General features: G+C 39.9%; 1 long non-coding RNA gene across 6 annotated transcripts in view; it reads right to left on the bottom strand.

Moving 5' to 3' along the window:
- The window catches only part of LOC101676471, a 102,505-nt gene that overhangs the window by 38,939 nt on the left and 45,551 nt on the right, over positions 1 to 18,015 (bottom strand). For 4 of the 6 annotated variants that reach the window (XR_006609041.1, XR_006609045.1, XR_006609044.1 and 1 more), the window contains exons 6-7: positions 16,374 to 16,447; positions 1,939 to 4,578 (exon numbers count right to left, since the gene is read on the bottom strand). The exons of 1 other annotated variant lie outside the window; for it this stretch is intronic. This is a non-coding gene — a long non-coding RNA (uncharacterized LOC101676471). The remainder of the gene's footprint in view (positions 1 to 1,938; positions 4,579 to 16,373; positions 16,448 to 18,015) is intronic. One more of the 6 variants, XR_006609042.1, reaches the window with a different exon arrangement.

Below are 18,015 nucleotides of genomic sequence, written 5' to 3'. Positions count from 1 at the left end.
ATCTGACTTGCTTTATTGTGGTACTTTACTGCAGTGATCGCAAACAGAACCCACAATATCTCCAAGTATGCCTATATCTGAAAAAGACCATTATCCAAAATATACAAAGTACTCTTAAATCTCAGCAATAAGAATGTAAACCACCTGACTAAAAATGGGTTGAAAACCTTAACAAATACGGTACCAATAAAAATATAAGCATATGAAAAGATTCTTCAGGGGCTCCTGAGTGGCTCAGTTGGTTAAGCATCAGACTCTTGGCTTCAGCTCAAGTCATTATCTCAGGGTCATGAGATCAAGCCTGGTGTGGAGCCTGCTTAGCTTTCTTAGCCCCTTTCTTAGAAAGAAAAAGAGAAAGAGAGAGAAAGAAAAAGAGAGATGTTCTACATCATATGTCATCAGGGAAATGCAAATTAAAACAAATACCATTACACATCTATTAGAATGGCTCAAATTCAGAATACTGACAGCACCAAATGCTGGCAAGAATATGGACCAACAGGAACTCTGATTCATTCCTGGTAGGAATGCAAAATCGTACAGCCACTTTGGAAGACAATAGTTGTTTGTTTTTTGTTTTTGTTTTTGTTTTTGTATAAAACTAAACATACTCTCACCATATGATCCAGCAATCATGGTCTTTGGTATTTATTCTAAGGAGTTGAAAACGTACGTCCACACAAAATCTACACATTAATGTTTAGAGCAGTTTTATTCATAATTGTCAAAACTTAGAATTAACCATGATGTCCTCGGTGGGTGAATAGATAAACTGTGGTACATCCAGACAATTGTATATTATTCAGTGCTAAAAAGAAATGAGCTATCAAGCCATGAAAAGAAATGCAGGAAACTTTAATGTACATTACTAGGAGCTGGTTAAGCGACTGACTTTTGATTTTGGCTTGGGTCATGATCTCGGGGACCCCACGTGGGCTCCATGCTCAGCAGGGAGTCTGCCTGGGACTCTCTCTCTCTCTCTCTCTCTCCCCTCTGCCCCTCCCTTCATTCACACTCTCCGTCTCTGTCTCTAACGCTCTCTCTCTTAAATAAATAAAATCTTGGAAGGAAAGAAGGTGGAAAGGAAGAAGCCAATCTGAAAAGGCTCCATACTGTACGATTCCCAACTATACAACATTTGGGAAAGGGCAAAAATGGAGGCAATAAAAAGATCACGGTTGCCGGGGGTGGGGGAAGGAGAGAAATGAAGAGGTAGAGCACAGAGGATTTTTAGAGCCGGGAAAATACGTTGTATTGTATTACAATGGCGGATGGATATCATTACACATTTGTCAAACTGCTAGGATATACACCACCAAGAGTGAACCCTAAGGTAACCTGTAGACTTTGGGTGACTATGATGTGTCCATGCAGGTTCATCCTTAGTAAAACACACACACAAACCATTCTGGTGAGTGATGCTGGTAATGGAGGAGGCTGTACATGTGTGGGGCAGGAGGCATTTGAGAAATTTCTGTACCCCCCCCTTCTCAATTTTGTTGTAAGCCTAAAACTGCTCTAATAACAATAGGTTTGGTTTTGTTTTTTTTTAAAGGAAGGAAGGAACGAAGGGAGAAAGAGAACAAAGGAAGAAGACAAGTGCTTATTAAGAGGCTCCTGAGTGAGGAAAACGTTGCTATTATGTTATGATTTCAAGGAACCACCGGCTGGGCTTTTTGCTCCAAATTATTTCTAATACTGGTCCTCAGCTAACTTGAAATTCCCACCATGAGAGGTTCAGAATTAGGAAAAACTAATGATTTAACCAGAAATATTCCTCTGCATCTAAAATACGACAGCACAACCCTAAGTCTTCAGACTAGGTTAACTGAGAGGAGGAACGGGCCCAGGAAGAAAGGGCAGGAAAACAGAGAACGCGACCCATTCTCTGCCAGTTTCCCTCTGTGGGGGAGAGAGGCTGGACTGATACAGACTCACCCAAGGCCATTCAGCACCCAGTTATGGCATGTGTAAATATTGCCTTTTGGTGGTTTTTTCCAAACTCTGTGAGATGAGAGGGTGGCACATATCTCTTCACCTAGAGAAACTAGAAAAAAACTTCATTTGAGGCTCCAAAAAGGTTAGATAAGAATCAAAGTTGGCAATAATAATCTTCGCTCCCTGGCCTGCGCAAGAGAGAAGCTAGATTGCCATCCTAATGATAATGTGTTGATTCTGTTTGCTCAACTAAGGCTACACCAGATTAGCAGACCATAATTACAACTAAAATCCATGTCTCTGATACAGTTGAGAGAATGTCTGTTTCACCGTGCTGAGCGCCAAGGAAAGGTTCCGCTCGAGGTTAAGCCAGGCAGCCTCCTGCTCTCTGAAAGTGATCTCTGTTTCACTGTCTCTTTGGGTCCTTTATCTGAGCAGCGCGATTTCCTAAAGCTTGGGTTTCAGATGGTTTACTTTGATTTCTTGGGGCGATAAAGAAGTTTGCCCATCTTTAAGTGGTATTTTTAGTGGCCACATCATTGTAAAACCTTCAGTACTTTCCTTTTGTGTCTGGGTGGGAAGAGATCTGCCTTCTTACTGCTACACAACCTTACTCAGGCTTCTTTTAGGGATTCTACACACACACCCCCCCCATTCTCTTGTTGTCTTTCATGCTTTGCGGAAAATTCTGAAGTCTGTTGTTAATGGTCCTTCCTTCATTTAGTCGGCCTTGAATTTGATGCTTAGTTCCTGGAGAGTTAGAAATCGATCACTTCGCTCAGTCACTGGCTGTTGTCTTGAGTGGATCTGGGAGCGTCTTCACATTTTACCAGAATCTTTTTAACAGTTTCTGTTCTCTTCTCTGTCTGGTCCTTTCTCTATTCATTCCGGTCTGCTTTTAAATCATGAAGCAGATTGTAAACCAAATTTGACTAAAATTTCAAGAAGTCGAGGCGAGATAAGTAAGCTGAGAGCAAAATTGGACTAAAGAGAAACATTTGAGGGATTGTGATATTTTTCCCTCAAACCATCCCAGACCTTCCTTAAATAGAGCCCACAGTTTGTGGGCTCTCTAATGAATAGGAACCAAGCAGCAGCTTCACGTTTGAGACATGCTATTACCATTTTTTTTTTTCATCTCAGCTCCTTAATTAGGGGCTTTGAAGGAAGGTTGCCCACAGTTCCTGACAAACATCATTAGCTTCATCAGAATGAAATGCCTGATCCTGGAACTCTTATCTGAAGAACTTACTGTGTTTGTCGAAGGGCTGCACTGAGTCTGTGACATTTTCTACATGTGTAGAATGCAGGAAGAATACATCGAGTGAGGATTAGTCTCAGAGTTTATGAAATCACTACTCCTGAAGATCTGATTTTCTAGAATTGATTTTTATATACCTCAATTAGGGGGTAGACCAGATCGGTTTTCACTGAGGCTGACAGTTTGCTTGACTGAGACCCATAGGAAATACGTTTTATCTGTATAAAGACACACACACACACACACACACACACACACCCCCCAAAATTTCCACAAACAGTATTTATCCCTAGTACGTGCATATCCTCTACTTTCTATCTTATTTCATTTTTTAAATGCAAATCTCCCCTCAAGTAATTGATTCCCCACCCTAAAGAGTTGCAACCTTTGGTTGAAAAAACACTCAACAGGATGCCCTTTTATTTTTTTCTAACCCTGTAATTCAATATGGTGTGATTTTGAATTGAGGACAAGCCTGATGAGTTCGAGGTATGGAATAAAGGAATCAGATCAGCTCTGGGTTTGTTGTGTTTTTAAATCTCTCTGTGTGTTCATTCTCTTCACCCTGAGAGGATTCCATTATCTTTGCTCAAAGAGCAGCCACCGCTCTGGCTGTTTCCCCGGCTTCTCTTTGATCCCTGCAGTGGAGCGGGGCCCTTCCCCCAAGCCCTCCCTTCCACACTCAGACCCCGGGGGTTTGCTGGGCTGGGAGCCTGCTGAGTATTCACTGTGCTGTTTGGCTGTTCCCACCTCCAACCTGCTCCATTCCCGGGCTGAGTTTTCATTCCAGATCTGCCAGGTTAATGGGATCATTGTTCTTCTCTTGTTGTTTTATTCGTATTTCATACAGGGTTTATCAGTTTGTTGCTGAGATGACCAAAGTGGGTGGGGACTGCATTTTAGGAATAAATGTTTTCTCATTAGCCAGGACTTAATCTAGTAAGAATTAATCCACTCTCAAATAAACTACTTCTGTAGGTGATTTTTAAAAATCTGATTTTTTTTTTAACCGTTAAAAGGTAACACAATGTATCTTAAAGCACCACAAGCCACATTTTAAAAAAATTTATTTATCATCAACACCAAATCAATTACATGGCATTTTAGGTTCAAATTTTAATTTTGACCAGAAAGATAAATTAATGAAATGATATAGTATTTATTTTACCCATAATATTTTATGACATTTACTGAGCACCTGTTAGGTACAAAGCAAGGTATCTAAAATACATTTCCTGGGGTGCCTGGGTGGCTCAGTTGGTTGGACGACTGCCTTCGGCTCAGGTCATGATCCTGGAGTCCCGGGCTCCCAGCTTCATGGGGAGTCTGCTTCTCCCTCTGACCTTCTCCTCGCTCATGTTCTCTCTCACTGTCTCTCTCTCAAATAAATAAATAAAATCTTTAAAATAAAATAAAATAAAATACATTTCCTGACTTCAAAGCATCTAGACCTTCAGAAGGGAGATAAAAAATGCATGCAAATAACCATCTTACAGAATAAGATTATAATAAATGACTTGAACACAGGCAATATAAAGCTCAATCAGAGTATTTCTTCCTTTTCAGAACCCATAAGCGTGAGAAGAGAGAAATCACTTCTGTTTTGTCCCTTCAGGGTATGATACCGCTAAATGTCTCCATTCCTATTCTCACTGAGTGCATGAATGGATGAATGAAGAAAGGGATGAAACTGACTGCTTGCTTTGTGCCATGTGCTGTAAGGGTGATGGAATGGCCCTCCTGTTCATCTTTCTTTGGTTTCTTCATGTACGACTTCTCAAATGAACTGGCTGCCTGAGAACTGGACTGATAATGAAAGCGAGCCCTGTACTAGGGTGGACAGAGACTGAGAAATGCAAGAGGCATGTAAATAAGGCCATTAGGAAATAGCTTTCCTTCCCTGTGATCGTCTAGAGTGATATTATACAAGAGAAATACAAAAATGAGCCATATTTATAACTATATATTTTATAGTAGCCAGATTTTATAATCAAAACAGATAAAATCTATGTTAGCAACATATTTTATCCAACCCAATAATCTAAAATACTATTATTATACCATGTAATTAACATAAAAATATATAAATAAAATATTTTACTTTTTTGTCTTTTTGGACTACTGTCTTCAAATTCTGGCATGTATTTTTCTCTCACACACATCTCACACTTCATGTGTTCAAGTCACTAGTGACTACTGTGTTGGACAACACAGGGCTAAATCAAAAACAGAACAAAGGAAAAGCCTAAATGCTTGAAGAGTTTTTTCAGCATTTTGAGGGAAGGGCTCTTGTTTCATTGGGGGGGGGGGGGAAGCCTGAAAATTATTTTCTCTGAATTTTAATGAAAAAATGGAGTTGTCAACTCAGGAGCCACTCCCTTCTCTTCTTCTAGCCTCTGAGTCCTAGAGAACTCAGGGATAGTTTCTGAGTCCTAGAGAACCAGGGATAGTCTCTGAGTCCTAGAGAACTAGGGATAGTCTCCTTGGCCTCCCCAGTAGTCAGGAGCAGCTTCTGTTGCAAGGACAAAAAAGATGACCCCTATACCTTGCAGGTGATAACTGCTTTCGTGTATAATATCTCACTGAATCATTTTAATCACCCTGTGTAGTAGTCAGTGGAAACATTACTATCCTCATTTTACAAATGAATGAACTGAAGTTCAAGGAGATTAAATGACTCCACAGTTGGTATCCAAATGTTTTGACATTTAATCTAGTACGTGTCCCACTAAATCAGAGCTGCCTGATGAAAGAAAATTATATTTTATATATATATATAACAGAAATATGAATAATTTTTCTTCTTTAGCAACACCCCCCAAAAAATCCCCCCCCAAAACAAAACCAGTGATCACTTTACAAATGTAATACACAAATAACCCCTTGGCCAACTGAGTTTGTAGCTAAATTTTTATATATTTTTAAGTTGGATATTGTTGTTTACTTTAACAATTTTGAACATCTGAAGGTTGGGAGCAAGTTAATACATTACAAAGGCAAAGATTTTGCGTTGGCCCTGAAGTGTGTTGCAATCATTTTTGTCTGGGAAAATAAACACAAGTGGATCAGCAGCATGTTTGTTCTATGAGATGTTGGCAGAGTCCCAGGCCCCAGGATGCTGGCTTACCTACCGACAATACCTCCCTTTCAGGCAATGCCAGCTGTTTTATGAGAACATCTGAGTATCTGGAAGGGCACTGCTCTAGTCAGCGCGACTGAACTTTACCACCACCATGTAGGGAATTACAGCACTTCTACCATCTTGTGATGCATCCTTCTTCTGACAGTGTGTAAAAAACACTGTGACAGAGGATAAAGACAGTTCACTCCTTGAGAATCAGAATTCTGTCTTTTGAAGAAAGGTCCCTAGAATAAACAACATTCAATATGTCTATTGCTCTCAATTTTAGAAACGTAATGGGCTCAAGAGCCATAGTCACATTGATCTGTTTTAACTGTGCATGTTTTTTCTGCTCTACCCAACTGTGTTCCTATTTTTATTCTTTTCATTCCACTCTGGAGCCGCTTTGCCTCCTACTTAGGCCACCAATTATACCCATTCAAAATATATGATTTTTTTTTCCCTCTTTCATTTTAGACCTACTCTCTTAGTCCCCAGCTACTCCTTCTCTTAGTTAACCCTTGACAAGTTATAATGAAATAAATTTAGCTAGTTGTGGAGAACAAGAATCATTACGAAAACTGGGATGGCCCAGGAGCATCTTAAAAAATCATTTGGCTAGTCCTCAAAATGTGGACAAACTGGTAAAATCCAGCTAGGAGACAGCGCACCCAGCCCATCTCATTCACAATAAATCCTCTGGAGTTTCCTAACAGCCACAGCAGAGATGCCAGGAATGGTGGTTTGCTGACTAAAGTGCTGAGTAATGAACCTGTGCCCTATTTATACATGGTGCACTGTGATTTCCTTAACAGTCGGCAAATGGGAACACAAAGGCAAGACACCATGGCCCACTAAACCACTCTCATTGTCTAGTTTATCACTCGGGTCTATTCCTTCCTTCCTCTTTAGGAAATGGGGGTACATAAATAAGTAATATAAAACTTGCAGAAAAATATTAAAATATCCAGACACTTTTGTAGCAATCAGCGTTTTTTCCTCAGTGGCAGTAAAAAGCATTCTTACCTCCCTAATAATCCTCTCTCTAGAATTCCTACACTGAACCTAGTATCCAGTCAGTGTGGCAAATTATTTGATCTGCGGGGTATACTCAAGTAGTTTACTAGCTAACTTTCTTTAGAGATTTTTTAAAGATTTTTTTTTTAAGATTTTATTTATTTATTTGATAGAGATCACAAGTAGACAGAGAGGCAGGCAGAGTGAGAGGGAAGCAGACTCCCTGCTGAGCAGAGAGCCTGATGCGGGACTCGACCCCAGGACCCTGAGATCATGACCTGAGCCGAAGGCAGTGGCTTAACCCACTGAGCCACCCAGGTACCCAAAGATTTTTTTTTTTTTAAAGATTTTATTTATTTATTTATTCAACAGAGAGAGATCACAAGTAGGCAAAGAGGCAGGCAGAAAGAGAGGAAGGAAAGCAGGCTCCCTGCTGAGCAGATAGCCTGATGCGGGACTCGATCCCAGGACCCTGGGATCATGACCTGAGCTGAAGGCAGAGGCTTTAACCCACTGAGCCACCCAGGTGCCCCAAGATTTTTTAAAGATTTAAAAAAAAAACACAACACTTTATTTATTTGAGAGAGAGAGAGAGAGACAGAGCAGGGGGAGGGGCAGAGGGAGGGAAAGAGAGAGAGAGAGAGAGAATCTCAAGCAGACTTTCCATTGAGCAGGGTGCCCAGGGTGGGGCTTGATCTCACAACACTGAGGTCATGACCTGAGTCAAAACCAGTCAGATGCTTTACCAAATGAGCCACCCAGCAGTTCCCTAGACTTAAAAAAAAAATAATTTACTGACAAATTTGTAAAGTGGTGAGGCTCTTTAGCAGTTTAGGGTTAATGTTACCAAGAACAGTCTGCTTCAAAGGAACACATATTGGAGCAAACATATCCTTCCTCCATCATCATCTGCACAAGTTTGCACCCATGGGAGAACAGAAATTTACTGGAATTGCATCCTTTAATCGTGTAAATTCTACTATATACTAATAGTTCCTCAAGAGACACAGATGCTACTAAGATATTTCACTAGTAAGATTCTTTCCTCTTCTCTGTCACCTACATTTAAGGTTTGAGTGATTTCTCTTTCTAGGCCACCCCATAATTTCTTTGTTGGTTAAAAATGTGTTAATATTTAAAGCATCAAATTAGATGGCTGGAGAACGGCCTAACTGACCCAAGTGCTCTGCCTTTCTCAACCCCCATATTCCCAATAGCACTGATCCTCTTTTCAAAAGGCACCTTAAGAAGTTTGTTGTTTTTATTTTTTTAAGATTTTTAAAATATTTTGTATTTATTTGACAGAGAGGGAGAGAGAGCACAAGCAGGGGGAGTAGCAGGCAGTGGGAGAGGGAGAAGCTCCCCGCTGAGCAAGGGAGCCAGATGTGGGGCTCAATCCCAGGACCCTGGGATCATGACCTGAGCTGAAGGCAGTTGCTTAATCAACTGAGCCACGCAGGTGCCCCTTAAAAGGTATCTTAATAGCAGAGGCTTTAAGGGGCACTGAGGGGGTGCCTGGTCAGTTAAGTATCCAACTCTTGATTTCAGCTCAGGTCATGATCTCCCCACCCCCCCATCAGACTCCCCGCTCAGTGGGGAGTCTCCTCAAGATTCTCTCTTCCTCCCCCTCTGCGTCTCCCCCACTCTCTAAAATTAATAAACTTTAAAAAAAAAGTATCTTATGTGGGTTTAAATGCAAGAGTATCTACAAACACTGGTATGGCTTATAAATTACATAGAAGAATAGCAAGAAAAATGGTCCGATTGTCTATATAGTCTGTTCACTGGCTCGGTTTCAGGTATTCTGTCTGAAAGTGCATATACACATTTTCCCAGAAGCCGTCAGCTACCACTTCTTTTATTGTTTTAATAGCTCACTTCTTGGAATCTTAAACACAGACACACACTGGCAAAGTTCTTGGTTTCAAAAGAGTTGCTTCGGGCGACTGTATTGGAACAGATGCCAAAAGAGTAATGATCTTACCTCTAAACACCAAAGACACTGACACACCCTCCTGTTAGCTATTCTCTGCCAAAAAGTACAGGGAGCAACGAAGCTCCCTGAGGGAGAGAGAAATAAGCTATTGCTTCATTTTTTTTTTAAGATTTTATTTATTTATTTGAGATAGAGAGAAAGTGAGAGAGCAGGAGCCCGGGTGAGGGGAGAGCAGAGGGGGAGGGAGAAGCAGACTCCCCTGAGCAGGGAGCCCGATAGAGCGATGGATCCCCGGACCCTGGTATCATGACACGAGACGAAGGCAGATTCTCAACGAACTGAGCCACCCAGATGCCCTTATTTCATTTTAAATGAATAGGGTTTAAAGTTATGAACTAGAATGAATTAAGAACATAAAAATGATTTTCCAGGAATTAGTAAAATATTCAAAGATCTGATAGGGCCATGAATCTTTCTTTCTTTATATTTACTTCATATAAAAATAGGAAACATTAGAGAAGCATAAAAATCATTAAGATACCTCACAGTTGGGGCGCCTGGGTGGCTCAATGGGGTAAAGCCTCTGCCTTTGGCTCAGATCATGATCCCAGGGTCCTTGGATGGAGCTCTGCATCCTGCTCTCTGCTCAGTAGGGAGCCTGCTTCCCTTCTTCTCTCTCTGCCTGCCTCTCTGCCTACTTGTGATCTCTGTCAAATAAATAAATAAAATCTTAAAAGAAACAAAAAAATACCTCACAATTGGGCGCCTGAGTGGCTCAGTTGGTTAAGCGACTGCCTTCATGATCCCGGAGTCTCGGGATTGAGTCCAACATGGGGCTCCCCGCTCAGCAGAGAGTCTGCTTCTCCCACTGACCTCTCTCCTCTCATGCTTTCTCTCTCTCTCTCTAATAAATAAATAAAATCTTAAAAAAAAGATACCTCACAATTTCACTTCCTAAACATGTAAACATTTAGACTATGTCTACATATGGATTCTTATTTATTTAATTGACAGACAGAGATCACAAGTAGGCAGAAAAGCAGGCAGAGAGAGAGGAGGAAGCAGGCTCTCTGCTGAGCAGAGAGCCTGATGCAGGGCTCAATCCCAGGCCCTGAGATCATGACATAGACATATAGACAAATCTTTCTTAGCCAAATGATATCATAAATTATATTTTGTTGTACAAATTGCCTTTATTACTTAACAAAAAATTGTAACTCACCAGGACAGTAATTAAGTATCTACTACATCACTGCTAATGGGAGCATAGTATTCTTTTTTTTTTTTAAGATTTTATTTATTTATTTGACAGAGATCACAAGTAGGTAGAGAGGCAGGCAGAGAGAGAGAGAGGAGGAAGCAGGCTCCCTGCCGAGCAGAGAGCCCGATGTGGGGCTCGATCCCAAGACCCTGGGATCATGATCTGAGCCGAAGACAGAGGCTTTAACCCACTGAGCCACCCAAGTGCCCCAAGGGAGCATAGTATTCTTTAATGTGATTATACCATAAGTTATTTAGCAAATACTGTATGGTTGATGGAGTTTTTTCTGACTTTTATAATCATAAGCAATTCTATATGAACCTCCTTTTACATATGTTTTTCTGATTAAACTTTAGGGTAATTTCTCAGAACTGTAATTGATAGAACAAAAGTAATGTTTATTTATCTATTATCTATCTATCCATGTTAGTGTTTAAATAAATAAAATTCTAAGTCACCCTGTAAAAAAGAGTGCTAATTCATATGCCGTCATCAGTGAATGATGTCTCTTTTTCTCACAAGTCTGCCATCATCTGGAAATCGCTTTCAGAAAAATGAAAGATATAGAGGTGTTTCCAATCAGAGAGGTGATAATTTGTATTTCACTACTTTCAATGTGTTTTACTTTATGAGTAAAGTTGTGTGCTCTCTATATGCTTATTGAGCATCTGTATCTTTCATTATTTGAATTGCCTTTACCCTTTTCTGATTTGTCTCTTCCTAACTGAATTGGAAGGCCACTCTTACTATACAGGTTATTAGAACTTTGTCAAAACTATTGCAGATACTTTCCCAAGGTAACCCAGAGTTCAGATGTCCCCTAATTTGGAGGGAGAAGTGGGCTGGGGGAATGAGACGCAGTGTCCAAATAGCACTTTTGTATTTGTTCCATGCTTCAGACTACCAGGATACATGAGCTCCACAGGTCTCTCCTACTCTTAAAAAAGTCTTTTCATGCAAAGACCTTACTGAATGTAACTATAGGGTTTTCATAGGTTAGATGGGAAAGAGATCCTTAGAGAAAAATCCCTAGTGGACATGTCTATTCTTATTCATTATCAGCTCTATTGGGGGCTGAAACAGGGAATGACTTGCGAACAGCCCGGTTCACCTCTGCTTGCTTCCTCAAACTTGTTTAATGCTCAGTCAAACAAAGGCCCTCTGGTTAGGAAAACTCTCTCTCCTTAGAAGACAGCTCAGCAATTATCTCATTTTGCAAATGCCCTTTGGGGATATCATGTCTTGCCCAACTCCAGAAGTTTATCAGACTATTTCTTCCAATCTTTTTCTGCTGAATCTCCCAAGAGTATTAACTTTTCTTCAACGAGTTTCTGCAAATTTTTTGTCAGTTTTATTTTTAAGTATCTTCCTCTTTGCTGCTACTACAGTTTGTAACTTCTTACCACCACATTATCTACCCAACTATTCTTTATATATAAGAAAATGATTGATTTGTGTACATTTTTGGGTGAAATCAAACACCTTACTAATCTATCTCATTGTTGTAATAATATTCTCTTACTTATCTGTTTCTCTTAATACATTATTATCTGCCCATAATGACTGTTGTGTCACCTTCTTTCAAATATATACCACTTAGTACTTTCTCACATGTAATTATATTAGTCAGTACGAACAGGGAGTACAGTAGTGATGATAGAATTCTTCATCTGTCATGATAAAAATTACAAAGCTTCCATTAAAAATGATGTTGGCTTTAATATGTTGTGTATATACATGCATATAAAATTTTAATGTCAATCTGAACTTCAGGACTTCATCAAGATAAAAAGCTCTGCACAGCAAAGGAAACAGTCAACAAAACTAAGAGGCAAACCATGGAATGAGAGAGGATACTTGCAAATGACATTGCAGACAAAGGACTGGTATCCAAGATCTATAAAGAACTTCTCAAATTCAACACCCAAAAAACAAATAAACCAGTCAATAAACGGGCAGAAGTCATGAACAGACACTTCTCCAAAAAAGACATACAAATGGGGCGCCTGGGTGGCTCAGTGGGTTAAGCCGCTGCCTTCGGCTCAGGTCATGATCTCAGGGTCCTGGGATGGAATCCCACATCGGGCTCTCTGCTCAGTGGGGAGCCTGCTTCCTCCTCTCTCTCTCTGCCTGCCTCTCTGCCTACTTGTGATCTCCCTCTGTCAAATAAATAAATAAAATCTTTAAAAAAAAAAAAAAAAGACATACAAATGACTAACAGACACATGAAAAAGTGTTCAACATCACTAGCTACCAGGGAAATACAAATCAAAACCACAATAAGATATCATCTTATATCAGTTAGAATGGCAAAAAATTAACAAAGGCAGAAAACAACAAATGTTAGTAAGGATGTGGAGAAAGAGGACCCTCTTACACTGTTGGAGGGAATACAAGCTGGTATGGCCACTTTGGAAGAGTATAGAGATTCCTCAAAAAGTTGAAAATAGAGCTACCCTAGACCCACCAATTGCACTACTAGGTATTTACCCCAGAGATACAGATGTAATAAAAAGAAGGGATACATGTACCCTAATGTTCATAGCAGCAATGCCCACAACAGCCAAACTGTGGAAGGAGCTGAGATGCCCTTCAACAGATGAATGGAAAAAAGAACTGGTACATATATATAATGGAATGTGACTGAGCCATCAGAAAGGATGGATAGCCACCATCTGCACTGACATGGATGGAGCTGTAGGAGATTATGCTAAGTAAAATAAGCCGAGCAGAGAATTGGAAGGCCACTTGCAACCATTATCAATGGTTTCACTCATATACAGAACATAAGAAATAGCACAGAAGACCGTGGGGGAAGGGAGGGAAAACTGAAGGGGAAGAAATCAGAGAGGGAGACAAATCAGGAGAAACTCTGGACTCCAGGAAACAAACTGAAGGCTTCGGAATGGAGGGGGTGGGGGGATGTGGTAGCAGGATGATGCGTATTAAGGACGGCACCTGTAGTGATGAGCACTGGGTTTTATACCCAACAAATGAATCTCTGAACACTACATCAAAAACTAATGATGCAGTATATGGTGGCTGACTAAACATAATAAAAAAAAAAAAAGAAAGAAAAGAAAATTTTAATGTCAAATAAGTCTTACCTTTGGGGCGTCTGGGTGGCTCAGTCCATTAAGCAACTGCCTTAGGCTCAGGTCATGATCCTGGAGTCCCAGGATAGAGACCCGCATGAGGCTTTCTGCTCAGCGGGGAGTCTGCTTCTCCCTCTGACCCTCCTCCCCTCAGGCTTTCTCTCTCTCCCTCTCTCATTCTCTCTCTCTCAAAAAAATAAATAAAATCTTTAAAAAAAAAAAAAAGAAGTCTTATATTTTCCTATTACACTGATGGCTTGCGTTTCTTATTGGTATATTTGTTTCCCCTTTTTCTTTCTTTTTCCTTAATTAAAGAAGAATTTTATTTTCTTCTCAGTGAAGAGCTCAGTGGCTCAGTCGGTTAAGCATCTGCCTTCATTTCAGGTCATGATCTTAGAGTCCTGGATCGAAACTTGCATCAGGCTTCCTGCTTAGAGGGGAGCTTGCTTCTCTCTTTCCTTCTGCCTCTTCTCCAGCTTGTGCTCTCTTTCTCGATCACTTTCTCTCTCAAATAAATAAAATATTTTTTAAAAGGGGGGGTTACACCTGGTTGGCACAGTCAGTTAAGCATCTGCCTTCCGCTCAGGTCATCATCCCAGGGTCCTGGGACTGAGTCCCCCATTGGGCTCCTTGCTCAGAAGGGAGCCTGCTTCTCCCCCTGATTGTACTCAGTTTCTCTCTCTGACAGATAAATAAATAAAATCTTTAAAAAAAAATCTTGGATTCATCAGAATTTTTAAGATAGGAGTACAAGATTTGTCAAAGGCCTTTTAAAAAAATGTTTTAAAAAGATTTTATTTATTTATCTGTCAGAGAGAGAAAGAGCAGAAGCAGAAAGCGCTGTCGGCAGAACAGGCAGGGCAGGAGAGGGAGAAGCAGGGTCCCCACTGAGCGAGGAGCCATAGGGAACTAGATCCCAGGACCCTAGGATGGTGACCTGAGCTGAAGGCTGATGACCAACTGACAGAGCCATGCAGGCTTCCCTGTCAAAGGCCTTTTAGATACCAGTCTACTGATCCACACCAAATTTGAATTATCATTAAATATGCTTAGACAGCCATTTGCAGTGACATGGATGGAACTAGAGGGTATTGTGCTAAGCAAAATAAGTCAATCAGAGAAAACAATTATCATATGAATTCACTGAGAAGTGGAATTTAAGAAACAAAACAGAGGACCCTAGGGGAAAAGAGGAAAAAATAAAACAAGATGAAACCAGAGAGGGAGACAAACCTTAACAGACTCTTACTCGTAGGAAACAAACTGAGGGTTGCTGGAGGGGAGGGCGTTAAGGAGGGTATGTGGTGTAAACAGCACTTGCTATTCCATAAGACTGATCAATCTCAGGCCTGTATCTCTGAACCCAATAGTATATTATATGTTAATCAATTGAATTTAAATTTTTAAAATGGGGAAAACATATGCTTAGACATGCTCATGCACTGTTCATTCTATTTTACTGATCTATAAGTCATTTCTAATATCAATACCATACAAGTTTATTTATTGAGCCTTTTAACATATTGTAATTGCTAATGACATGAGTTTCTTTATTTCTCTAAGGTTTTCTTGGCTAATGTGGCTCAATATTCTAATCATTATTTATACTGCTATCATGTAGATAGTAAAAATTAATAAAAGAGAAAATAATACAAAACAATCTGGGGTACTTTGATTTAAAAATTATTTTAAAATCAAGTACCACAAATTCCAGGGGAAGCAAAAATCAATAAGAGTTTAAAAAGTGATGGACACCTTCATAAAAGATTTTTTTTTCTAGTTATAGAAGAGGATAGGAGAAGGGGAGAGAATTAAATTATAGGGTGATGAAAAAGGCAGATATGGTCATTAAGGGTTATGCAGTTTAGTATATGTGCTGCCGAAGCGAGCACAAGGGTTATGCAGTTTAGTCTGAAATATGTTTGTGTAGGAAATCACCCTTGTTCCACTATAAGAAGGATGTCTGTGAAGAAAAACAATTTGTTATTTAGCCAAATAGTTACCAGAATAAGAACTGAGGAATTATAGTAAGATAAGGAAATAAAATCTAATGCAATAATGATTCTGGGTCAAGGAAGAATGAATACAAATTTTAAAAATCTTACAAAGTGAATAAAGGTATTACCAAACCAGAAATTTCCCCTGTAAACATGTTTTGAGTTATTTTTTTCCAAGAGGTTTATTGTTTTATTTAAATATAATAGTATAAATCTCTGAAAACATCTAACATCATAGTAGTGGAGAGAGGTTGAGTGATTCCTTTAAGCTCTAGGGAAGTGAGCAGAGAAAATTAATTATATGGATGAAGTTCAAAAAAGGTCTTCACAATACGCTTCCCCATAACCTTTCCATCTCTCTCATCCCAAGCTGTCCACGTTACATTGAACTCCTTGTACTTCTCAGAAGGCACTTCATCTTACCCATTCTCTGACCCTCCAGCATCCACCCCCTTCTCTAAATACTTGTTCCCACAGTGCCGGCACAGGATTCAAAAAAATTCTTCCTGTCCTGTACCTCAGTCTGGGGTAGGCAGCGATCTTTCTGCTACCACTGCGCCTCCAGCAAACCTCTCCAAATCCCTGGTTTTCTTGAAGGTCCCCCTCAAGCAAGATACCATGAAAGGCACCTTAATTGTTCATTTAGCACTTAGTATACAGAGAGCATTTTTTTACATTATGGAAACAAAAATTAACTCTTTTTAGAAAATCTTGAGATTCAGGGTGCAAACTCTTTACTGCACTTACTTTTCACAACTCAGGGTGGTTAAAATGTCACAGGACGGCTGCAAATCAAGCGAGCTCTCCTCTTCCTGTACTGTCTATAAAGATTAGGTAGAAGGAGTCCAAGTCAGTAAGGATCAGAAGAAGGGAATCATAAAGTTGGAAAGACCCACAAAAATCATTCATCCAGTGGTTTCTAACCCTGGCTGAGCTTTTAATAAAATGCCAATGCCTGGGTCTTATCTCAAAGGAATCTGACTTAGCTTGTCTAGTGTGGCCCAGCAGTAGTATTTTTGGAGTTCCCCAGATGCTTCCAATATGCACCCAGGATTGAGAACAACTGATATAATCCTACTCCTTCATTTCATTTGATGAGGTTAACATGACAGGTAAAGTCACTTGGTTGGGTAGAGAAGAGACACAATGAAAATAACCACGGTGCCTCCACATACAATATAGTTCTTTTTCCATTAAATCACCCTTAATAATAAATTATTTCTGTAAAGGTGAGGAAATAAACCCTGTAAAGTCTAATGATACTACATGATTCATTAGAGAAAGCATGATGAGGAAATCAACAGATGTGTAAGAACCTGCTTGCTTAAGATGAACACTATGGGTGAGATTAGCTGGACTGAAAGTAAATCAACCACCAGCTGCGTGTGGTAGCACTTCAAAATAAATGTAATGAGAAGCAATTTGAAGCAAGAAAAAAAAAAAAAAAGATTCCAACTGCCAGGCAAAGGCAGATTCTGTGCAGGAAATAACTTGGCTGAATAAACAGAACTAGCTAAGACTAGATTATACAAACATGATTTATTTCTAATTCAGACAAAACTGAACTCTACAGCAACTCTATCTACTTATAATTTCCTCTCTGTGTAAATCTGTTGCTGGTAATAAGCATGTATATACAGCTTTCTACAAGCCTTATCCTTGACAAAGAGAAATAAGAGAGGGCTTTCAGGTTTGCAGGAACGGAGAATGGAAACTACATAGGGGCAAGAGGTCAAATTTCTCTTGGATTTATCTTCCAAACTTAGAGTATTTAAAAAGTTAAACTGAGAATGACAACGAGGAAGGTCAATGGAGGAGACAGATTAATATTTATTGGCAGAGGAGCAAGGCACGGAGGGAGCAGGTGGTGCTGTTTGGTTTCCCCACCGCAGCTCCATCTCCATCCTCAAGTCAACTCTATTTCCAGATGGTCCTTCAGTTCCAAGACTCAAAGAACTAGTCTTTTTTTTTTTTTATCTTTTTTTTTTTTTATCTTTTTTTTTTAAGATTATTTATTTATTTATTTCACAGAGAGAGATGACAAGCAGGCAGAGAGGCAGGCAGAGAGAGGGGAGGAAGCAGGCTCCCTGCTGAGCAGAGAGCCCGATGCGGGGCTCGATCCCAGGACCCTGGGATAATGACCTGAGCCGAAGGCAGCGGCTTAACTCACTGAGCCACCCAGGCGCCCCTCAAAGAACTAGTCTTATCCAGGATAAAAACTGCTTGCCTTATTGCTTGAGCTTTATTTTCATAATCATTTTATACTATTTCTCAACTTTTTAAACATATCTTTCTTCTTTCCAATTTTTAAAATGTATTTTTTTTTTTTTTTTTTTTTTTTGGAGAAAGAGTGGAGAGCAAGGGAGATCACAGGGAGAGAAGGAGAAGC

The sequence above is a fragment of the Mustela putorius genome, unplaced genomic scaffold, assembly GCF_011764305.1.
Source record: "Mustela putorius furo isolate JIRA1106 unplaced genomic scaffold, ASM1176430v1.1 tig00003834_pilon_pilon_pilon, whole genome shotgun sequence".
In the NCBI taxonomy this organism is placed as follows: domain Eukaryota; kingdom Metazoa; phylum Chordata; class Mammalia; order Carnivora; family Mustelidae; genus Mustela; species Mustela putorius.
This window is presented reverse-complemented; position numbering and strand designations above follow the sequence as displayed.